A 23,372-nucleotide genomic window follows, 5' to 3' on the forward strand; every position below is an offset into this window, starting at 1 on the left:
AATGTCCGTGAGTTTATGATACCACTGAAATGAAAACAATGTCCCTAAGTTGGTGGTGTCATTGGACAGAAAAAAATGTCCCTGAGTCATTGGTGTCACTGAAAGGAAATAAATGTCCTTGAGTTGACAGTGTCACTGGAAGAGAAAAAAAATGTTGCTGGTGTCACTGAAAAGAAAGGATGCTCTGGAGCCAATGGTGTCAATGAAGTCAATGCCCCTGTGTTGGTGATGTCACTGGAAGGAAAAAATTTCCCTGAGTCCAATGTATCATTGGATGGAAAAAAATGTCCCTGTGAATGCCACTGTAGTAAACATCACTACATAGCTCTTCCTTCACCCTCACCCCCACCTCCCCAGTACTGAGCTTTTCTCTCAACTCAACTCCAACACCCCTACACTAAAAGCCTCTTTACCAGGAATGAGCTATCCTGTTGGGAAGCTGTCATAGATGACCATAGGCAGTAGAGGCATTCCCCGCCTCTCAACTGTACGTATACATTCTGTACGTTGGCTATGACAGCTTCCCAGCAGGATAGCTCAGGCTGGATCAGACTTGTGTCTGAACACACCTGACTTAACCACTACTCACTCCCCCCCCATCATTACAGAGCTCTCCCGCCAAACCCTCACTACAAAGTTCCCCCATTCCAGTAGAGCTCTTCTACGCACCTCTAGCTACTTACCCAGTCCTCAATGCAGGAGGAATGGCTGCCAGGAGGCTTGACTGTCATGCTGTGTGCGAGCGCTCCCTACTCTCACAGCCACACCTCCTGCACTGAGGAGGTGCTGTCATTTGGGGCACACTGTCACTCATAAAGAGAAGTCAGCACAGGGTGCCTTCTTCTCCTACAAGTGACAGCAGTGAGTGCAAGGTTAGTACCAGAGGAGGTAGTACCAAATACCACTGCACTCAAAACAAAAAAAAATCCCTACTGACAGGGGTGATACTGCAGTCACTCCTGCAATATCAGAAACAGGGAGAATGGAGCAGCTGGAGTTTCCAGTGTGTCCCCTCCTCTACATACAGCCAGTGTGCCCAGGGCACATGCACCTTCTACCACCCCCTTGTCCTGGCCCTGGGTATCGCTGACAGATCCCTGGCAGGTTTGTTTATAAACAGTTGTGGACATCCTTGGACAAACTGGCCACATAAAAGCAGATTGTTTGATGGTTTGTCGAACTGTGGAAAGGCTGTTTGAACTCAAAGCTCATACCTAATTTCAAAGCGTTATCTGCTGAACTGCTTGCTGTATCATTATGTGGCTGAAGTGCTGCTGCTAAATAATAGATCTCTAGCTGGCTTGTTTAAGAAACAACAGCTGGGGACACATGTGGATTGTTTGAGGGTTTGCAGAACTCACAGATGAACTTGAAGCCCATCCCTAGTTTGGAAATATTATCTGCTGAACTGCTTGCTGCCTAGACTGCAGGAAAATGCTGCCTGGAAAAAAGGAATCTCCTTTCTGAAAGGGAATCCCACTCTGGATTGTAATGATACTTAATACCCAAGGGCATTAAGTCATATTCTCTTATTACCAAGGGAATGTGAATAATCTTTCCATGACCTGCATAGTGGTGTCATTGTTTGGAACAGGTTGAAGAAGCAAAGGGGTTATGGGGTTCAAAGAGGAAACCCTTTTCCTTTTTTTTCTTGGGGATTGTCTTTTGTCTGCAATGACCTCTGTCTGATTTTTGAGTCCATAAAAATGATTTTAATATTTCTAAGAAGGATATTTAGGGAGAATTTCATTCATCATGTTATCAAGAATTTTATCAAACTGATAGCTTAAACAGAAATTTCTACCAGGACAACAAAGAGTCTAGCTCTAGAGCCAGCCACTCCCTGCCAGCCAGAAAAGTCTACTTGTATTAGACAAGCCACAATTTTAGAAAAGACTTGCACAGTTTATACTGAGGCATCAGCTATGACCAACTTGAGAAGCTCTGTCCGTTTTTTTTGTCCAAAAGGATTTTAAGTAGACAACTTCCCACTCGTATAATTGGTTACCTGGGTAGTGTTATCCACTTTTGTCATTGTCTTCATGTTTTCTGAATTTCATTCTTATTCAGTTATATAGGAGGACTTTGTGGAGGGTGATTTACTTTTCTACTTATACTATTCATTTTTCACATAAAATGTATTGAACTTTCCAATATATTTTACATTTCAGTCACCAGAGCATCAACCTTTTAGTTTTAGTTTTAGAAGACAACATTTAGATTTAAAAGACTTAAGGAGAAGTATAGGATCAAGGGCGGACTGACCATTTGAACACTCGGGCACTGCCCGAGGGCCAGTAGGGGGCCCCATGAGATGCCCCTGTTACCTTTCATTGGATTTTTCATAGGCTTTTTTGGGTGTGGATGAGGACACAGGGGCCCCATTATCTCCTATTGCCCAGGGGCCCCATGAGTTGTCAGTCCGCCCCTGTATAGGATTAAAAAAAAACACACACACACACTCACCTATGTGGATGCAACATTGATCAGATGCTGTAGCTGCCCCCCACTGGCTCTAAGACTGGTAACTGAATAATCACATGACCACTGATCACTCTTCGGTGTGCTAAGAGGCTGAGCCAGGTGCTGGTCAGGCATCTGAGTGGATCCCCATATTATTATGGGGATCCCTGCAGAGCCTGGACTAGCTGAATAATGTCAACCAACTTAACCCACTGTTGGCTGAATCTGGGTCACAGAAGTGCAGAACTAAGTGCATTCCTGTGACCCACATGAGAAAAGCTTTGCCCATACTTCTCCTTTAGAATCAAATTTAGTTTTTCTCATCAATGTTTTGTTTTTATGCAGAAGAGAAGCAGGAGACAAATATGCATATTTGTGCATGTTTGCCTGTACACACATACACGAGTAAAATAAATTGTGGCTGTCATAATGGAATTTTATCCTCTTCAAATTAACAATTTGCAGGTGTATTTCAGCATATTTGCATGCATATGTGCTTATACATGTAAAATACAGACTGACAACTTTCTTTTTACACTGATTTTTTAATCTATACTCTATACTCATTGAAAACCATGAGCTGCATTTAGATCAGTAAGAAAAAAAAAGTGCTATGTTTTTAGGCAGGTGTGCAAGAGACCTTATAGGTACAAACTGTAAAGATGGAAAATCTAGCCGTCAAAGGGCAAAAGGAAAATTCAGGGTTCTGCACTGGACCAACAGAATCCTCAAAAGCTCTAGTCTCCTTGTGATCAGTAGTTTGTTCAGATGTCCCATTGGTATTCTCTATGAAAAATCTGCTGTTTTTAAAACAAATTGCCAAACAACACCCCTGACTAGATTGGCCCATCTAGACATTCATGCTCTATCCATATTATTACTACAGGCTACTTCTTCTGTAAAGAAATCCAGCAACACCCAGGCAGTAGTGTCAAAAACCACGAATACAAGTAACAGTTTAAATGAATACAAAGTGTTCATATTGTATAAAATGAAGCAAACATTGCTTATGGAATAGGAATGTCATACCCGAAAGACAGTTACAGCAAGATCAAATCTATTCCAGTATCAAAAGACAGTTAAACAAGACAGCTGATTCAGGCTGAGGATGAGACTCTGAGGGGAAGCATGAACTAAGATTAGATTGCATTGGTTTCCAATCATAAATTTCAGCCAGACTCTTGGCACTCATTGATGCCAAGGGTGTTCCAGGCCTGTGTCCAGTACTGAAATTCAGGCTCTACCACTCACAGACTGTAAAAGTGACATAGATTGTGGAGACAGTTAAATCAGACAATTCCTCTAATAAATGCTTATTAGTACAAAGAAAATGAAGAGGTAACAACACAGAGCAGAGCCAAGCTGACAGATGGGAAAGAGTCCTCTTCACCAAAGAGTTAACAGTTTAATCGCTATGTGCATAGACAGATGGGAAATTAAGAAGCTCTAAACATTTTGATGTGCATATTACAGATGAAAGTTATGCTGTAATATTTCCAATTATTATTGGGCTGTATACAGTACGAGTGTTAAAGGTTTAAAGACTCAGGCTGGTTCAGGAAAGAACAATGAAGCTCTGGAGGTATGCAGCAATTCATTCATTTTAATTTTTAGGTTTTATTTTCTTCAATAATCTCTGTTGTTTGTTAGTTTTCATTTAATTGTATAATATGTTATTGTTACTGCAATACTACACCTTGCCTCAGATGGCTTGTGTCATCCATTAGTGTAAAGCCGCATGATTAATATTGCAGAAAAATGGCAAGAAAATGCTTTGTTTGCCATTTTCTTCACATGGTCATTTCAACATGTTTGCATAATAATAGTACATTGTGAATATGTTAAGAATGATCATAAAAGACAATCTGGATGGAAAAAAAAACTAAGCTTTGTGAAGACAATCCTGCACTGTGACATATGAAAAATAGGACAGCACTGTGTTGGGCCCTTTGATGTCCATGTCGTTTTCTAAAAACCATATCTACCAGTTTCTGCTTGGTTTTGAAGAAGAATTCTATAAAATTTGTTTTTCATTTGGAAAGTATGGAACCTTTGCTAGCTTGTTTACCATTGGTGAGATGTAAGGTCACCCCTCACAGATAGCAAATAAACCTGATGGAGGTTTTAACCCTTTCTCGCTCTATTCAAGACTAAAAAAAATGTCTATTGCTTGGATTGAATGGGTCATGGTTTCTGTTATGTACAGTGTCTATGATCCCTGTGAACTAGAGCTGTCAGCAAGTTGCTGTTTAACATATAATTTATTCTTCTTAGTTTACATTGTTGGAATTTATATCAAATAATTTCACTGCCATTGCCCTGTATATGAGCCATATGTTAGTACACTATAAGACATGATAATTGCCACAGTTAATACTTTTTCCTGTCTGCATAAATTCCTGCCATTGCGCATAACAAAGCAGCATAACAAATCCTGATGTATCAAAATTGACGGCCTAGCAAATAGGCGGATTTTAGATCGCCATAGGAAGATCAGTTAATTGCTTCTCTACTGGGCCAATTCTGACATTTCTCTCCTACATGTAAAAAATAATTTTTCTTGCCAGAAAATGACTTAGAACCCTCAAACATTATATATACAGTATTTTTAAGTTGAGGCCCTCAACAAAAGGAAAATGGTGGGTGTTGCAATTTTTTGTGACACACAGTATTTGCTCAGCGTTTTTTTAAACACAATTTTTTTGGAAAAAATACACAAACACAATATAATACTCATTTTTTGGTAAAATATAAAAGATTATGTTATGCCGAGTAAATAGATACCTGATATGTCGTGCTTTAACCTCCTCGGCGGTCTGATTATTTCCTATTTTTTGTGCTGAAAGCGGTACCATTTTTTTGCATGGAAATATGTAGTTTTTTATTGTACGCTGTAATTTTTAGGAATAACTCACTGAAATCTGTACGAACAAGAGTCTAGTAAACATCCCGGGTAGGATAAAATTTGAAACACAAAATCATAAATTATAATTTAATAAATATTCATAAAAAATAATAATATAATAAAAATAAATTTAATTCCATAATATAATCAAACAAAAAACACTGAAATTTGAAATACAGAGGCAAATTCGCACATCGCTGAGCAAAGTCGCAAAATCGTTTTCAGTGTCTGATGATGAATTTCCCCACAAATCATTATCACTCAATTCTGCAAGTGGTTCTGATTTACAATCACTGTTCTCTAGCTGGTCTAAAACTGCTTTTGACGTGAAGGGACGATTTTTGGACGCCATGGACGTAGAAAAGTTTCCAGGCAGAAAGAACAGTCAAAATGCAGGCAGGGCACAGGACAAAGCAGTAGGGACAAAATGTATGTGAAATGCATTGAAACAGCAATGTTTTACTATGTAATAATAATTTTTTTAAAAATGAAATTTTTAAAAAATTTCAAATTTGGTTCCGGCGCCTGTACGTCCCGACGTCACAGGGACCGGAACACGGAAGCCGGATGCCGGCATCAGCCGGAGGAGATGGCTGGGGACGCTGCAGGGGACACATCGTGGGAGCGAAGGACAAGGTAAGTGCTGCAGGGACTCCCTGAGCAACGCCGCATGGTAAGCCCGAGTGTAGCTCGGGGTTACCGCTCTTGGTACTGAAATTTTACCCCGAGCTACACTCGGGAATACCGCTAAGGAGGTTAAAATTGTGTATGCCTGTGGAATGGCACCAAACTTGCTCTTGCCACTTGTAAAAGTGATCCAGCAGCTAATTAGCCTCTCAAATGACTTTTACATAAAAGTGCATCACCAGCAGAAAAAATAGATACCAGGAGGATGCCTGTAGCTGCAGGTATCATCCCAGTATAATCAGTGAAAGTCCAGGACATCATATGACGTCCTATAGGTGGGAAGTAGTTAAATGTCATTTGCTATAAATTTGAAAGGACACATTAATTAGGATGATCACACCTAAAGGGGTCCTTTTAGTTACTTTACAAATCTGAGTGAATTAATTCCTGCCATATCCTAATATACAGCCATAGTCTTACTTTTGTAAATTTTGTGCATTTTATCATAAAAGGCTGACCACAAGGTATAGTTAACTGACTTTGCCTAAGCTAAGATGATATCAGCCTGCTGCAGGTAGGTGCAGGTGCAAGAAGCATTTCTTCAGTCTCTTCTCTCCTAGTGATCAGATCAACATTGTAAATTTGATGGAAGTCCCAGTTAGTGGCTGCAGAAGGGGCTGGTTTGTGTTAGACATTTCTGAACCCAGTCAAGAACTGCAATGGTACATGGATTTACATAATTACATCATCTGTGAGTCACCTTCTCAGTCCAGGAGGTATATGCTGACTCTGGATGATGACCAAGCATAGATCGTTTCATGCTTCTGAAGAAAAAAAAGCAAATGAAAGTGTTACACTTACACACTATTCAGCACACATGCATGTAACATGAACTGATTTATTGGATGCTAGCTCCTCCTTTAAAATTGTTTTCTTTTTTTATTTCCAAAGGAAAGAATATTCAAAATATTGTTGATGGATGCAGTTTTCATGTACATAGACATAGACTTTTATGATGTCTATCAAGTTCCCTATTAAATATGCACAACCATCAATATTGTCCGCCAACTTGTCAGCTTCATGATAAACTGGCACACAGAAGTGCTGCGTATGTGTAAATGACCAATGATTACTGCAGACTGGACAGAACGTGTACAAGTTTGTTTGTTAAGGCAGTGTAAATAGCAATGATACAAGATGCAGTAACCCATAGCAACCAATTATATTTAATTTCTTTGTTGAACAACTGGAACAAAAAAAATGATTAATGATAATGACCATCAGGCCTGGATTGGCCATAGGGCACACCAAGCATTTGTCTGGTGGGACAGGGCCGCCTGGATAGGAGAGGTGGCCAGGTGGCACATAGAGGACCTCGCAGTTCTCAGTCACCCTACGTGCAGCCCAGCCGCCTCTTCTATCCATCTCCTGCAAGCCGTCAGCTCCTGTATACTCCCCCACGGCCACTCCCCCTCATCTTCTCCAGCAGCCCCCTCCCTCATCTCCTCCAGCGGCCCCCTCCTCATGTTCTCCAGTGGTACCTCCCTCATCTTCTCCAGCGCCCCCCCTCATCTCCTCCAGCAGCCCCCTCCCTCATCTCCTCCAGCGGCCCCCCCATCTCCAGCGCCCTCCTCCAGCGGCCTCCTCCCTCATCTCCTCCAGCACCCCCTCTCATCTCCTCCAGTGGCCCCCCTTCTCATCGACTCCAGCGGCCCCCTCCCTCATCGACTCCAGTGTCCCCCCTCAACTCCTCAAGCGACCCCCTCCCTCATCTCCTCCAGCGGCCCCCCTCATCTCCTCTAACAGCTCTCTCCCTCATCTCCTCCAGCAGCCCCCAATCTCCTCCAGCAGTCCTCCTCATCTTCTCCAGCAGCCCCCTCCCTCACCTCCCCCAGCGGACCCCCTCTTCATCTCCTGCAGTGGACCCCCCCTCATCTCATCCAGCGCTGGGGGGATCTGTCAGCAAATGTCTTCTCTCATCCCTTCTTCCTTCTCTCTATCTCTCTATCTATCTTCTAATTTCTTTTATTTCTCTCTTTCTCTTTCTTTCTTTCTCCCGCTGTCTCTTGTTTTTCTTCTTTCTTTCTTTTCTCTTTCTTTCATCCTCTCTCTCTGTCTCCTGTTCCTTTTCTTTCTTTCTTTCTTTCTTTCTTTCTTTCTTTCTTTCTTTCTTTCTTTCTTTCTTTCTTTCTTTCTTTCTTTCTTTCTTTCTTTCTTTCTTTCCTTCCTTCCTTCCTTCCTTCCTTCCTTTCTTCCTTCCCTCTTTCTTTCCCTCCTTCTTTCTTTCCCTCTTTCCTTCTTTCCCTCTTTACTTCTTTCCCTCCTTCCTTCTTTCCCTCCTTCTGTACATCTCTTTTTCTTTCTCTCTCTCTGTCTCCTGTTTCCCTCCTTCCTTCCTTCTTTCCCTCCTTCCTTCTTTGCCTCCTTCCTTCTTTCCTTCTATACACCTCTCTTTCTTTCTTTCTTTCTTTCTTTCTTTCTTTCTTTCTTTCTTTCTTTCTTTCTTTCTTTCTTTCTTTCTTTCCTTCCTTCCTTCCTTCCTTCCTTCCTTCCTTCCTTCCTTCCTTCCTTCCTTTCTTCCTTCCCTCTTTCTTTCCCTCCTTCCTTCTTTCCCTCTTTCCCTCTTTACTTCTTTCCCTCCTTCCTTCTTTCTTTCCCTCCTTCTGTACATCTCTTTTTCTTTCTCTCTCTCTGTCTCCTGTTTCCCTCCTTCCTTCCTTCTTTCCCTCCTTCCTTCTTTGCCTCCTTCCTTCTATACGCCTCTCTTTCTTTCTTTCTTTCTTTCTTTCTTTCTTTCTTTCTTTCTTTCTTTCTTTCCTCTCACTTTCTTTTACTGCTTTCTTGCCTACAAAAAAAGTAAAAAAATAATAAAATTGTGAAAAATTAAATAAAAATTAAAACCTACTGACATTAGTGGAAGAATTACCAGGGTTTCAAAGGTCACTCTTGCAACTGGGTGTAGCAATTGTACATACAGAGATAGACACGGTCATCCATCTTGCTACAGATCCTCAATCTTGTATCATTCGGTCTCCCTCCAATCCCCCTCCCTCAGGAATGTGGTCTGTATGTATGCTGAGATCACAGGATCAGGCACAGCAGTATAGCTTCATGGTTATAAACCCCAATTAGCATGGGCCCAGTATGTCTGTAAGACTCTTGCTTGGAGGTGATCGTAAGCTGTAAACCAGTCCTTCACTGAACATGAAAGACATTCCGAGATAACAGTAAAACAGACATCCTATTTAAAACCCCTTTTCCATATAATTTCATATCTTAAGATAGGAAATAATTACAATAAAACAAAGCATATATTCGGATAGCTCAGTTTAATGCGAGTCACCTGATATCTTACACCCCTAGTTAAAATCTACAGGAGAGCAGAAAGCCATATAGTTCTAGCTGAAATAGTAAGATATGGCATGTTTGATGTTTGGACGTTCAGGAGATCATTCTGCATATTAATCTACTAGTGGCTAGGCTGCTACATGTACCTAGGGAAGGTTATTGATCATGGTATAATTTGGGAGGGATTTGGTCATAGCCTGAGTTCCCCGCCTAAAACACCCCTCCCCAAATGAGGCGATTGGTTCTCTGCTTTAAGGAGACACCCTGCTGAGTTCCTAGAAAAGAGGCTGTTATGCTTGGAGCAGTAGTTGAAGAGATCTCCCTTTTAACACCAGGACCAACTTTGGGAGAAAAGGCACCCTTTTGCTCAGGACACTTGAATCTGCGTAAACCAAGGCTGACGGCAAGTATTCTACCTCTCTAAATTTCTTTCTGTTATCTCCCTGTTGTGTTATTGCTCTCTGTATTTATATATGTATATATATATATATATATATATATATATAGGCTACATCTTTGTCTGTAAATACTTTTATTGCACCATTTTGACCTTTTTAGTAATAAATCTTATTTTCTGAAAAGTGTTGAACTGTTTCTAAAGCTCTTTAATGCAAACTAAGTATCCCTGCCTCTGAAGAGCGCTACTGTGTGTTTTTAAACCTCTATATACACCTGCCTGCGGTGACAGTGTGTATACAGATGATTATTCAAACATCAGAGTGTTATTGCTAATATTCGCAGGTTTCCTCCTTCTCTGTACAAAAAGGCGGTGGTGGCAGTGTGAAGGATTAATTGCGTAATTAACCTGACCCAGTAACAATCGCTCTGAGGCTGCAGGTACATAAATTATGGTCCATTAGCTGGAAAATCTTTGTGCAGGGTGCAGCTGAGCGTGGCATTGTTATGCACGTGACAGCGTGGTTTTAGATTGGCTAGTCCATTGGTTACGAGTTGGTGAGAAGGGCTGGGGGTCTGACGCCGCGATCGTCACACTGGGCTCTGGCATTCTGCCACCGGGCTTCAAGGAAAGGGTCTCAGGGCTTTGGGCTGCTCAGTCCAAAGTGCCTGTGCCTATTTTTTGTCCCAGTCTGGGCCTGATGACCATGATAAAAATCATTGCTAACATGCTATTCTCTTCTTCATGCAAGAAATATGTAAGATAACATTGCTGATCTCCTTCTTAAAACACTAGTTGCCTGGCTGCCAGGGTTATCCTTTTGCATCAAAATGTATGTGGGCCACAGTGCAGAGCTCAGACTTCACTGTGACCTCTTTAGCTGCATGTTTGTTGAAGTCCAGCAAAGGGAAAATGTTTAGCAGTGGCAGATCTATCAAGATCTTATAATGTCTCTGCTATGTTGTTATACCTTCTTGGTGCAAAGCATGCAATAAATTGTATATGAAGGAGCTCTTATACTAAGGCTCCATGCACACTGGGCATTTTAATAGAGCTGGCAACGTTAGCTGTGTAGAGTCACGTTAAAAATGTGAGTTTTTCAGTGCTTTTGCATTAGCATTTAGCAGCGTTTTGAGCATTTTTTGTGGGTTCTTCTGCTGAAAAAAAGTCAAAAAATGCCGGTATGCCGCGATTTACCATGTTTTGCCATGTTTATCAGTGTTAGAGCATTTTTACAGCTATAGAACTTCTCTAGAAACCCACTAGTTCTGGGTTTTTTTCCTGCCAAAAAACGCCCCTGACAAAGAATGCTGAATACAGTCTATGTGTGCATGGACACATAGGATAACATGCTGAGGAGCTCACTGGCTGTAGAAAAAAACATCAAAAGCCAAAAACAGCAGCTGTAAAAACATCCAGTGTGCATGAGGACTTAAGTTCAGTTGAACATAGTGCTTTTGTAGCAGAACTAAACCCATTGATTTAACTGTTTCCCAAGATTGTTGTTTGGGCTCTCAACTGAACTGTCAAGCCATAAAATGACAGATTCCATAACTGATCACATCTGCAGCACTATGGAAACTGCAGATCAACACAAAGGCTAAGATGGCAGCATTCTTGGCTGTAAAAGATAGGTGGATTTAGTTCCATTTTAAGAAGGTGATTAGGGGAAGTACGAGAGGAGTTCAAGTCAAACTGGGACTTTTGAGTTTATATAATAAAAGAACAAATTTCAAGGAAAGGAAACTGCATTTATTTTTCAACATACTCCCCTGCTACATTTATACACTTATCCCAGCGATTAACTAATGCCTGGAAAGCTTTGGCATAGAAAGATTTGTCAGTACGCCTGAACCATCCTAGGACAGCCTGCTTCACTTCGTCATCATTGTGTTCACCGTTCCCACAGAAAGATTTGTCACTTGTGCAATTTCATGACAGATTACGTGTTGATTATCCAGGATCAGGTGTTCCATGTGCTGAATGTTCACAGAAATGACTAGTGGAGACTGGGAACCAGCATAGTCGGGATCATCACTGACGGATGTACAGCCATCTTTGAAACATTTATTCCATTCAAATGTCTTACTGCGGCTGAGCAGCTCATCACCATATTCTGCTTGAAGTCCTCTGTAGTTATCCGTGGGTTTTACACCTTCGTTCACAAGAAAATTCGTCACCACGCGCTGTTCCATGCATGCACTAACACTGCTATCTGCCATCTTGAATAACAGTCTCTTGACTGGCCCACGACAGTATTAGGACCACACTAGTGTCCCTTTTTATACCGTAAAGTCCGGTTAAAGGACTTGAATGCCCCTCATATATATGTTCTTAGACAAAAAAAAGGTGAATAAAGCACTTGGACCAAATGGCTTACACCCACCGGTCCTCAAGGCGTTGAGCTCTGTTATTTCTAAGCCATTGTTTTTAATTTTTTTTGAGACTCTAGTGACTGGCATAGAATTGCTGGATTGGCATAAGGACAATATGGTGTCTATATTTAAAAAGGGTTCTAGCAAATTTTGGAACTCTCATGTTTAAAGAAAGTTAAGTAAAATGTAATACATACCATACTGTATGTTAACTATTTTACTTTCCAAAGGATTTGTCATTCTGATCAGTTAATTTTGTACACCATATAGTCAAATACTCAACATCTACTGCAGCGTCCACTCAGCTTGGATAAAAACAGACCCACAACCTGACAGCTGGACAGTAAAGGAGAATCAGTCATCACTTAGCAATCCAATCGTGTGCAGCATGTTCACCTTCAACACATGTGCACTGCAAAAGAACCTGGCTGCTAATGCTGGCCCTCCATCTGCTGTAAAAGAGAACAAAGAGGCTGATAACAAGACAGTTTAAAGTAATGACTGTTTTGATTATTTATTACAAGTATTTATATAACACTGACACTTTATGGAGCTTACTTTCTAAGGTCCCTACTTCACATACATAAACTAGGGTCGATTTAGTTATCAACATGTCTTTAGAGTATGGGAAAAAACCCACACAAGCGCAGGGAGAATGTGCAAATTCTAAACTGGACGTTTCCTGGTTGGGATTTGAAATAAGGACCCTAGTGCTACAAAGCAGAAGTGGTGGCCATCAAGCCATTCAGTAATAAAGCACTGTAAGGCTGAAAATGCCAGGGCAATGGTGGGTAGTGCAGCGAATTATGGTGTCCAACACTGCAGTGAGTGAAGCATATGTTTTGTCTACTTCAAATAAAGCTTGTACAAAACAGAAAAAAAGGGAGCCATGGGATGCGCTGAATTGCACACCACACAGCTCCCAAAGCAGCTGGCAATGCAGAGCGGTAAATCACTCCAGCTGCTCTGTGATTCAATAGATTTTTAGTGTGAATTCACCCTGAAACCTTTCCCTTGTTATCACAGAAGGGAGGTATTCTGTAATTCACAAAGATGCACTAGGAAGGGCTAATAATACTGTATGAGATTTCAATCCCGTACATCAGAGCTCAAACTGGTGGAGGGATAAGCAGCACAAGGATCCAATCAGTTGTGTCGCAATGCCAGTAGCATGCTGATAAAGGCAGAGGATAGAGTGATGGAAAGATTAGCTACTACTTCATTTTGTAGGCCAGATGCACGCCGATGCATTTTTTTAGTGCTTTTTACATTTTACAGAAACTCACTACAGTCCATTTAACATGGTTTCCTATGGGACCCATTCACATCTATGTGTTTTCAGCTGTTGCATTTTTAGGTCAGTGACTTTTTTTCCAGGCAGCAGATTGCAACACACATAGGTGTGAATGAGACCTTAAGGTTACAGGCTAGTGGATGGAAGGGTTACTAAACTGCAGCAGAAAGGAAAAAAAATTATCCTGCTCTGCAAAAGAGGGTTGTATTGTCTGGCAGAGCTGAGTAAATCTCAGGACTGGAGCGACAGAAAAAAAATCCTACATATGTAATTGAACTGTGTGTTTTTGTCTGTTTGGCTGGAGTTCAGCTTAAATCAATACAGCTTTATATGGATGATGTAATGTCATAACAAAGATACAAATGTCAAAAGAGATTTTTACCTTTTCAATATTTTACTTCTCTAGGGCCACAGTCTCTGTTACACTGCATGTTTAATTAAAAACTCTTCATAAACTTTAACACATATAATTAACGTCCAGTAGTGCATATTTAATACTGTAAATTAGTAATGTGCCAGTGACGCTTACCCAATTGACCTTTGCTGTGCTACACATGCCTGCTGACCATGCAGTGCACCCCACTAACAGTATCTCATAATCACATATCATTTCTACACTTTATGATCAAGGAGATGTTTAACTAAAGAAGATTTTCACGTATGTTCAGAGAACGCTACAGTAGTCACAGGACAGAACACTGACACCATGATATTTTTTGCCAAGAGATATTGAGACAGTGGAAAAACTGGACTGCCCAGTTATTAATAACATAACATCTACTTTTACCATGGCCACTATGTGGATTCCATTAATGTGGTGCCTTCTGCCTATATTACCTGCCAACAAAATGCCAAAAACATTCATCTTCAAGTATGAACATATTCTTATATCCCGCCCAAGTGTGCATTTGGAAATAGCAACCTAACTTTAACACTCAAGCAAGTGATTTGCATGTGATTAAATGAACAGTGAGTGTAAAGATGCAGCTTTGTTTCCTTTTTTTTTTTACTTGTGACCGACTGAAGTGACATTCATACCTTCCAATATTTTGAAATCTAAAATTGAGGCACATAAAGACCTACCGTACTTTACCAATCTATCACTATAAAAGTTCATGCATGCTTTTGCTAGATCTTGTCCTTTGTTGCTCATTGTAAAAAATAATTGTTTGTGAAGTCATATTGGCTGTTTTCAGTGTATTCAAAGTCCAACAATAAACGTCTCTTGGGTCTTTTTGTCTGTTATAAATATGCAATGGAAATAGTTTTGTTAAATGTTTTGATAATTGCAAAAAATACCTGTTGATACTGCCAGAAATCTTGTCAGCTGAAAATTTCCTGTGCTCTCTGCTTTTGATGGCAGATAGCAATGCTGCCAGCTTTCTCTGTGGACAACACAACTCCCTACAGACATTATGGAAATGAGGAGAGGGGAGGTGTTCTGTGATCCTAATACTCTTCTCGTCCAAGGGTAACAACGCTGCTCCTACATAGATACAGTACAGAGGGTATACATTGTCACCCTAGAACGAAAAGTGTGTTACTGGCAGGATCGCCAGTAAAATAAAGCAAAAAAGTACGTAAAATAGAAAATTAATGCATTCACCGCATCTAAGGACTAGTAAGCTTCAATATATAAAAATCTCGTTCTTGGATTTAGGTATACTTTAAAGGAGATCTGTGATCACAGCATACACTTTCTATTTTTAACATCAGCATTGTAATAGCAATACAAACAATAGTTATATTTGACAATCCAATATAAGTTTACTTGAAAAATCTCTATCATTGGCTAGAAATAATTGAAATACAATGTGAAAATGAATATATGATTTTACATTTTGAGTGTATTGCCTGTGGTCCATCTGAAGCTGATATTTTCCCCATCCTGACTTTCTATGTCTTGTTCTGCACCATGCCTCTGTGAAGGCAGCTATAACGGTAGAAGCAGGTCTTTACTTCTTCATGTCAAGCCATTGATAATGAAAACAGTAGTGATGTCACCAAATCCCACTCCAAATCTCCTGAACCTAGCAGTGACTTAGATCTCACACAGTAGATATACAGTTATGAGGCTGTTGGAACCACTAGTGGCTATGCACCCTCACTTACCAAGAAGTGCACTGCTATTTTTCAGGAGAAAATCCAAACAAAAGGTAGTGCTTAAAGCGAATTTTCACTCATACTGTAAAAAAATATAAGTCAGCAGCTACAAAAACTGTAGCTGCTGACTTTTAAAAAACAGCCACTCACCTGTCCTACGATCCCGCGGTGTCCTCCCCACAGCCGGTTTCACCAGATGTCTGGTGTTCCAGGCGCCGGCATCTTCAGTGTGGGCACCCGGCTGTGACAGTTTGCGGCTTCACAGCCGGGTGCCCACTGCACATGTGCGAGTAGCGCTGCGCTTCCTGAATGGCCCCATAGTCTTCTGGGACCTGTCACGTGTCCCAGAAGACTACGGGGAAGGAGGGTAGGAGGACAACATCCCCTTCCGATCGCTTAGGTGATTGCAGCAGAAGTGGGAGCGGTCTTTACAGTGGAACTTCCCCTTTTGGGTGGAGCTCCTCTTTAACTATATTCATAATTTCCAGATGTTCCCTATAACAGCAAATCTCTTCATATGCAAAGTGCATTCTTTCAGACCTATCCAAAAATCCAGAGTTGGCTAGGTATGTTTTATACATCTTAGCGTATGTTTACAAGCCACACAACACACTATAGGTTGGATTTACAAAATAAGTAAAGGATATTCACCTAGCTTTGAGAATAATTTGGAGCATACATAAAGCAACAGGGGTCAGTGCACAGGCAGCATGGACCTCCATCTAAAGCTGGCCATACAATGAAGGTTTTCAAAGAAACATTCCTTTGAACATTCGTACACAAATTCTCAGTACATTCAATGAGCTGACAAATGTTGTTCAAAAGCACTTTAAAATTACCAGTTCACCAACTTTTGCATGTAACATACGATTTTGGATTGAAAGGACTTTCCTGAACGAAAATCACATACACTGTTACAAATTTGTTGGAGGAAAAATTTCCTACAATATTTTTCATCCCTAGGGTCAAAAAATCAGCGTCCAAATTTACTTCTCCTTTTGGAATGCAATTTAGTATATATTGTACGCAATATGTTCTAGAGTAAGCCATTGTCAGATGATTGCTATTCTCCTATTGGTTGCAGTTGTACATTATTTTAATTATGAGCACATTCTCAGGTATCTTTTTTTTTCTCTATTTTGTATCACTGATTTACTTTTCTTTGTGAAAAAAAAGAAAAGACATATTGAAAACGAGCCCAAATTTGATCCCACTAATAATTTGAAAATTGAACTAAAGTTAGTAAATTATACAATTTCAAACAAAATTCTACTAGCGCATGGCCAGTTTAAGTCTTTGAGAGGTACCATTGTTAGAGAAATTTGCCTGTGTATTTTCGAAATATTCAGGATTCTGTCATTCCAAAAGCAGGCACAGATTTTATAATTTTTGTGAGCACTGAAGCACTGTGTTGAACTCTATTACTACTAGATAATTATGTTAGTAATTCGAATTCAAATTATTCTGATCTCTGCTAGAAAAAGATGAATTTGGGTTTTTCCTTTTTTTTACCATAAAATAGCTAATTACTGTACAACTTCTAAATGCAACAAATCAACTATTGTTACATATATATATATAGTACTTTTTAAAAGTTGTACAATAAAGTGCTACTTTTAGGATGTGACAAGCTGGAGTGGTGATCTGCCTTTTTTCTAGCAGTGTGCTGTCGGCGGAGGACTTTGAACACTTTGATAGTGTCAGTACAATATCGATTATGTCTCCACACTACAAATTCATGGGCGGATGGGACTTTCCTAGCACTGAATACAATCCAACAACTTCAAATTTATGTAAAAACAATTTATTACATTTGTATTTCAACAGATAAAAGTTCTTTCACACTGATACATTTTTCCTTCCTTTTTACCTTGCAAAAAATGTTTCCCTTTAAATCTTATGGGGATCATCGCACTACTGCACTGCAGGTGCAGTGCATTTTGAAAAGTCTACTCCAGATTTTGCACTCTCCAGTTTTAGTAAATCTCCCCCACTGTGTCTTTGTGGATATGTTTCTTGTACAGTTTTAACATTTTCTCTAATAACCTATTACTTACATTATCTTATGATAAGTTTAAGTAGAAGGAGAAGATTTCTAATAAGTAAGCTTTAAATATTGCTTTCCCTAATGCTGTACATTGTTATCAATAATAAGTATTGTAAGTACCATTTTTAATCTGTTGCTATTGGTCATATGACAAGAGTGAGGACTTCCCAGAACAATGTCATCACCTCCAGTACAAACAAATGGCAACCACCCCAACCTATAACTGACCTTTGCAGCAAGGAGCATATGGATGGATGACGTATGTCAGAAAACAACAAGCAAAAATTCCCAGCTCACTTACCAATCAGCCTGCAACAAACCAAATTACATTGTCTAACAGTTCACGTTAAAACTAGGGGTTTAGTTTGCACACATTTGCAAATACATGCGTAAGCTGCAGAGGCCACGTCATGGCACCCCAGTGTACTGCAATCCTAACTCTATAAATTTTGAGAGTCTCCAAGTTGAAGCACATGAATAATAATGAATAGATTAAGGACAGGTATGCCTGGTGGGAGCCCACCCCTCCTTAAAGGTATAGAGATGCACCAGAAACCCAGCATGTAGCACAATGGCAGCGAAGGTATCCAGTGTGCCCCTTCACCAGTTCACCAACAGTACAAGCAAATGGCAACCACCCCAATCTGCAACTTGCCAATGCAGCAAGGAGCATATGGAAGGATGAAGCATGTCAAAAACAATAAACAAAAACTCCCAGCTCACTTACCAGCCATCCTGCAACAAACAGAATTACCATATGACATTAACCAACGTGACCCAAATGCTTTGGACATTGTCAAGGACTCCTTCCACCATCAGTAGCAGCCACTCAGAATGCAGAGCTGTGTGGTCACGTGACTGCTAGGAAAGAAATAAAATACAAGATATTTACACTTGTTATTGAATGCAATGTGCAGAATTTTTAAAGGCAGAGGGAAGGCAACATTTAAAGTGGAGTGCCACCCAAAAGTGAAAGCTTCAATTTTCTGCCTCCTCCCCCCTCACACTTGTCACATTTGGCACCTTTTGGGGGAGAGTGGGTACCAGGTTTGGCCCCCTGCAGCCCTCTGGGACACTTCACAGGTCCCAGAGGACTGCGGCCCATTCACAAAGTGTAGCACGCTTCGCGCATTCACATAGTTTCCCATACATGTGAATGCGTGACAGCCAACTGAAGAATTGGCTCGGGGTGAGGACACCACTGGACCACTGGACAGGTAAGTGCCCTGATATTAAAAGTCAGCAGCTACAGTATTTGTAGCTGCTGGCTTTTAATTTTTTTTTTTTTTGGGGGGGGGAGGGGACCGGAAGCCTTTCTTTCCTCTTTGTTATTTAAAAATATTCTATGAACATTTAAATGATTTCCTGTTTACTCAATAAAGTATATCTTTTTTTTTGGATATTAATGGGAAAATGTTAAAGTATTACTGAAGGCAAATTTTTTTCTTTTCGTTTTGGATGGAGTGGAGAGGGAAATCTCCCCAATAGGACACAGATTTTGAAAAAAAATCTGACAGGGGTTATTACCCTCCTAAATAAAAAAAATGCCTATAGTTCTAGTTTAAAATCATTGTCAGTTTATATATTTTTTGCCAGCTGTGTCACATTGGGGATAGTTTCCTCCTCTTTCTGTTCTGTATACTCAACAGGACACGGGAGGTTATAATGTGAGGGAAATTCCGTCTTAGACAGTGATCACGAGTAAAAGCTTCCCGACTGGATTTCCTCTATTTCTGCTCTAGTGAAAACTCATAATTTTGGATTCTCTCTTTCATTCTCAGTGACATTGGTGATCAGGACAGTTAGAAAGAGTGAATCTCCCTAATGGGAACACATTCTTAAATAAAAAAAAGTTTTGCCTTTAGTTATGCTCTAATGATAATTTAGTGATACCTCATTTTTTATCGTTTTACTTTTAATGTTAAATGTAGCCCACTGTAATTATTTCTTTATGCATATGAGGAATAGTGCACGTTGTGTTCATGTATAGGCATGGGGGGTTGTATCCATAATCTCTTTCATGTGGGTGGTGTGGGGACATGAGGTATCCTTCCTAGGGGAGATAAAAATGTAAATCCAGCCCTGGTTCTACAACACTGCAAATCTGCCATTAAGAAAAGTGAATCCAGCCATCCGTGACCTGGTATTCACAGCCAAGCGACCAATTCTTGCGATAATAGGGCAATATATGTGTTAACTCCTGAGCGATAACAAGCAACTCTGAACATAAGAAGGCCTCATTATCACTCCAAGAAATGTCTCAACATGTTGTAATGTCTCTTCAACTGATAAGTGATTGTGACTTTTATATCATATAAATGCATGAGCTGTATTAGATAATCAGGCAAGTCAAGTCATGGGTACATGGATGGGCAGACAGCTAACCTTTAACTGCTCACAGTGAGAAATCTGCTTGGACACCTTAATTGTAGGTACATCAGTCAAAAAGAGGGTTTTTGGTAAAAGATGAAAAGTATCAACCTGTGTGTTCATTCTCTACTCCCATTCAGGAAGGGGATCAAGAAGAAATTTTTTTTCCCAGCAGAAGCAAATTGGATCATGCTTTGCTGGGGTTTTTTTTTGCCTTCCTCTGGATCAACTGTGGGTATAGGATTATAACTCTTTTTTTTTTTCTATGGTTGAAATGGATGGACGTTTGTCTTTTTTCAGCCAGACTAAGTAACTATGTAAATTCATGTACAGGCTGGCCTGCTTGTAGGCAAGACTTAAAGTGGTATTAAAGGTTGTCATACTTACAAACATATCATACTTACCTGTTCTATGCAGTGGCTCCTCTTCTTAGACCCAACCCCGGTGCTCTTGGCTCCTCCCCCTTGTCCAGTGCCCCCAATAGCAAGCCACTTCCCATATGGAAGAAAAATATATTTTAAATACATTTTTCAAAAAATCTGAAGAATATATTTAAAAAATAAATATTTTAAAAAATATATATTTTTTAAATATATTCTTCAGATTTTTTTTAACATCTAAAAAAGTAATTTTAACATATATTTTTGCATATATTTGTAAATGCATTCCAAAAATGTAGATTTTCATCTACATCAGTATATTTGAAATGTATTTTTAAGAATATTTTTCATATATTTTGTAATAAAAATGCATTTAAACATGCAGTATATATATATATATATATATATTTATTGAAATATATTTTGAAATATATTGAATATGGCCAAAATTGTAGTGTTTCAAATATATGGCAATATATTTGGGAAGAATATTGTTAAAATATATTTCAAATATATTTTTCTTCCATGTGGTTTGGTATGGGGGTACTGGTGCGTAAGACACATAGAGCTCTGCCCCGCCTCTGCTCTCTCCTCATTGGCTCACTGGCTGTGACTGACAGCAGTGGGAGCCAATGGCTCCTGCTGCTTTCTCAGCCAATGAGGAGAGGAAGTCCCGGGACAGCTGAGGATCTCATGCACATCGCTAGTTTGAGAGGGGGTTCAGGTATCTATTTATTAGGGGTCTGTGGGTGAAGCAGCACACAGAAGGTTTTTTACTTTCATGCATAGAATGCATGCAGGTAAAAAAAATTCTTCTGCCTTTACATGCACTTTGATCAGTGTACCTGAAGATTCAGAGGAATGACCACATGGCGTTATTTGAATATGAAAAGGCACAAACAATAGAAATGTACAAGCTGGAAATATTTTTTTCAGTTCATTTCAGATGCATTTTTGTTCATTGAAGATTTTTTTTCATCATATTCGTTATCATTTTCAGAATTCATTTCGTAACTTCAGCATACATTTCATATATTTGTCGGTCCAGGTGGATTCCAAAAAAATTGCAGTTTTTCCAGAAGATTGCCATATATTCAATATATTTTATCAAATCGGATGGTTTTAAATCAGAAGGATTCAATATTTTTCAGACACTAGTGCAACCCACCAAGAAAATTGGCATGAGCTGATTGAACAATATTGCCTACCATTATGTGCATTCAAATTACTGAATGAAACAAAATTCAGATCCATTTGTTATCTGAATCCGAATTATGAAATGAATTTGAAAATTTAATTAATTTCCCCGTGGGCCCGAACTGCTCTCACATCACGTGATGTCATCCAAATGAAACAAATCCATTTGTTAATTTTGTTATAACTTTTTTCGGATTTGTTGACATTCTTTACTATGTCCATTCAGAGATTCATTCAATGAAAAACAAATCATAATGAAATGAAACGCACATGTCTAACAAACAAGGCAGTTACAGCAATGGTACTAAACATGTTGTGGATTATACAGTTCTTCACATAGATAAACTTCTGTTTATAAGAAAGGCAGATTTCCAGCAATGTTTTGAAACACACTTACAAATCACAAAATGCCAAAGGAGCACTTCCCTTGGAGGGATGGTAGTGTTACTAATTAACATTGCAATCCCCAAAAGTCCCTGCAGATATCTGGCTGACAGTGGAAGATTGTTCCAGGAAGCTGGCAGAGGAAACACCCAGTAGGGAAAGCCTACGATTTCCCTCACATCAGGTACCTCTCCTTAATTCTTCTCCCTATCCAGCAGGGGCTCTGTCCCTATCTTACTCCCACACTGCGGGCACACTGAATGATGCAGAATTCCACAATTAATGGAATCCTCAATCAAGATGGCTGCCCAAATCTCATGGGACTTTTATATCCAATAGGATTGCAATCCTCCCCAAGATGGCTGCCTGTAGTAAATGTCAGGAAACAATTATTCCTTGATGCGCTCCTGCCAGCCTGAATAAATGGAACAGGTTGGAGGAAATACTGCAGCCTACCCCTGCCACTATGCTGGTACAGTTCTGGGGCTATAGAGGGGTGTTTCCCAACTTTCATTTGTACCCTTTAGTGAGCACCCCTGGGGATGGGCCTTTTAATCAGAAATATCAATTACTATAGATTACAATTAATTACAATACATTGCGCTCATTCGCAAAGTTAAATCATTAACATAAGGATCATTAATGCAATGTGATATAAAAACTACAGTCACATGGAAGAAAAAAATTGTGTAAAACTACATTAATTGATCCAATTATGTTTTTGCATAAAAAAAACCACTGACATCTGCTTTATAAAATGATTTAACCTCCCTGGCGGTCTAACTAATCAATATTTTTGAATGTCAAAGCGATACATTGTTTTGCATGGAAATTTGTTGTTTTATATTGTAGGCCTGTAATTCTTAGGAATAACTCACTTAAATCTGTCCAAACAAGAGTCTAGTAAACATCCCGGGTATGATAAAGTCTGAAACACAAAATCATAAATTATAATATAATAAATAGTTATAAAAAATAATAATAATATAATAATAATACATTTAATTCAATAATGTAATCAAACCAAAAACACTGAGATTTGAAATATAGCGCCAAGTTCGTACATCACTGAGCAAAGTCGCAGAATCATTTTCAGTGTCTGATGATGAATTTCCCCCACAAATCATTATCACTCAATTCTGAAAGTGGTTCTGATTTACTATCGCTGTTCTCTAGCTGGTCTAAAACCGCTTTTGACCTAAAGGGACACTTTTTGGACACCATGGACGTTTCTCAGTTTCGAGGCAGAAAGAACGGTAAAAGTGCAGGCAGGGCACCAGACAAAGCACTCGGGACAAAATGTATGTGAAATGCTTTGATACAGTAATGTAATACTAAGAGATTACAGTGTATTGTGTGTATGTCAAATTTTTACTTTTTTGAATCTCCCGCCGGTTCCGCCCCCCGAACGTTCTGATGCTCGCAGGAAACGGAACCTGGAAGATGGATGCCGGCATCGGTCAGCAGACATGGCCGGGGGAC

At 39.7% G+C, this 23,372-nt stretch overlaps 1 long non-coding RNA gene across 1 annotated transcript; it reads right to left on the reverse strand.

Moving 5' to 3' along the window:
• Positions 1-11,470: 11,470 nt before the first annotated feature.
• LOC149473262 (uncharacterized) lies at positions 11,471-14,813 on the reverse strand. Its single transcript, XR_016313336.1, has 2 exons — positions 14,709-14,813; positions 11,471-12,567 (listed from the first exon to the last, which is right to left on the reverse strand). It is a non-coding gene; the product is annotated as an uncharacterized LOC149473262 (long non-coding RNA).
• Positions 14,814-23,372: the final 8,559 nt, after the last annotated feature.

This window comes from Staurois parvus, unplaced genomic scaffold (genome assembly GCF_062004578.1).
Source record: "Staurois parvus isolate SC_StPar_1 unplaced genomic scaffold, SC_StPar_1.0 ptg000017l, whole genome shotgun sequence".
Lineage (NCBI taxonomy): Eukaryota > Metazoa > Chordata > Amphibia > Anura > Ranidae > Staurois > Staurois parvus.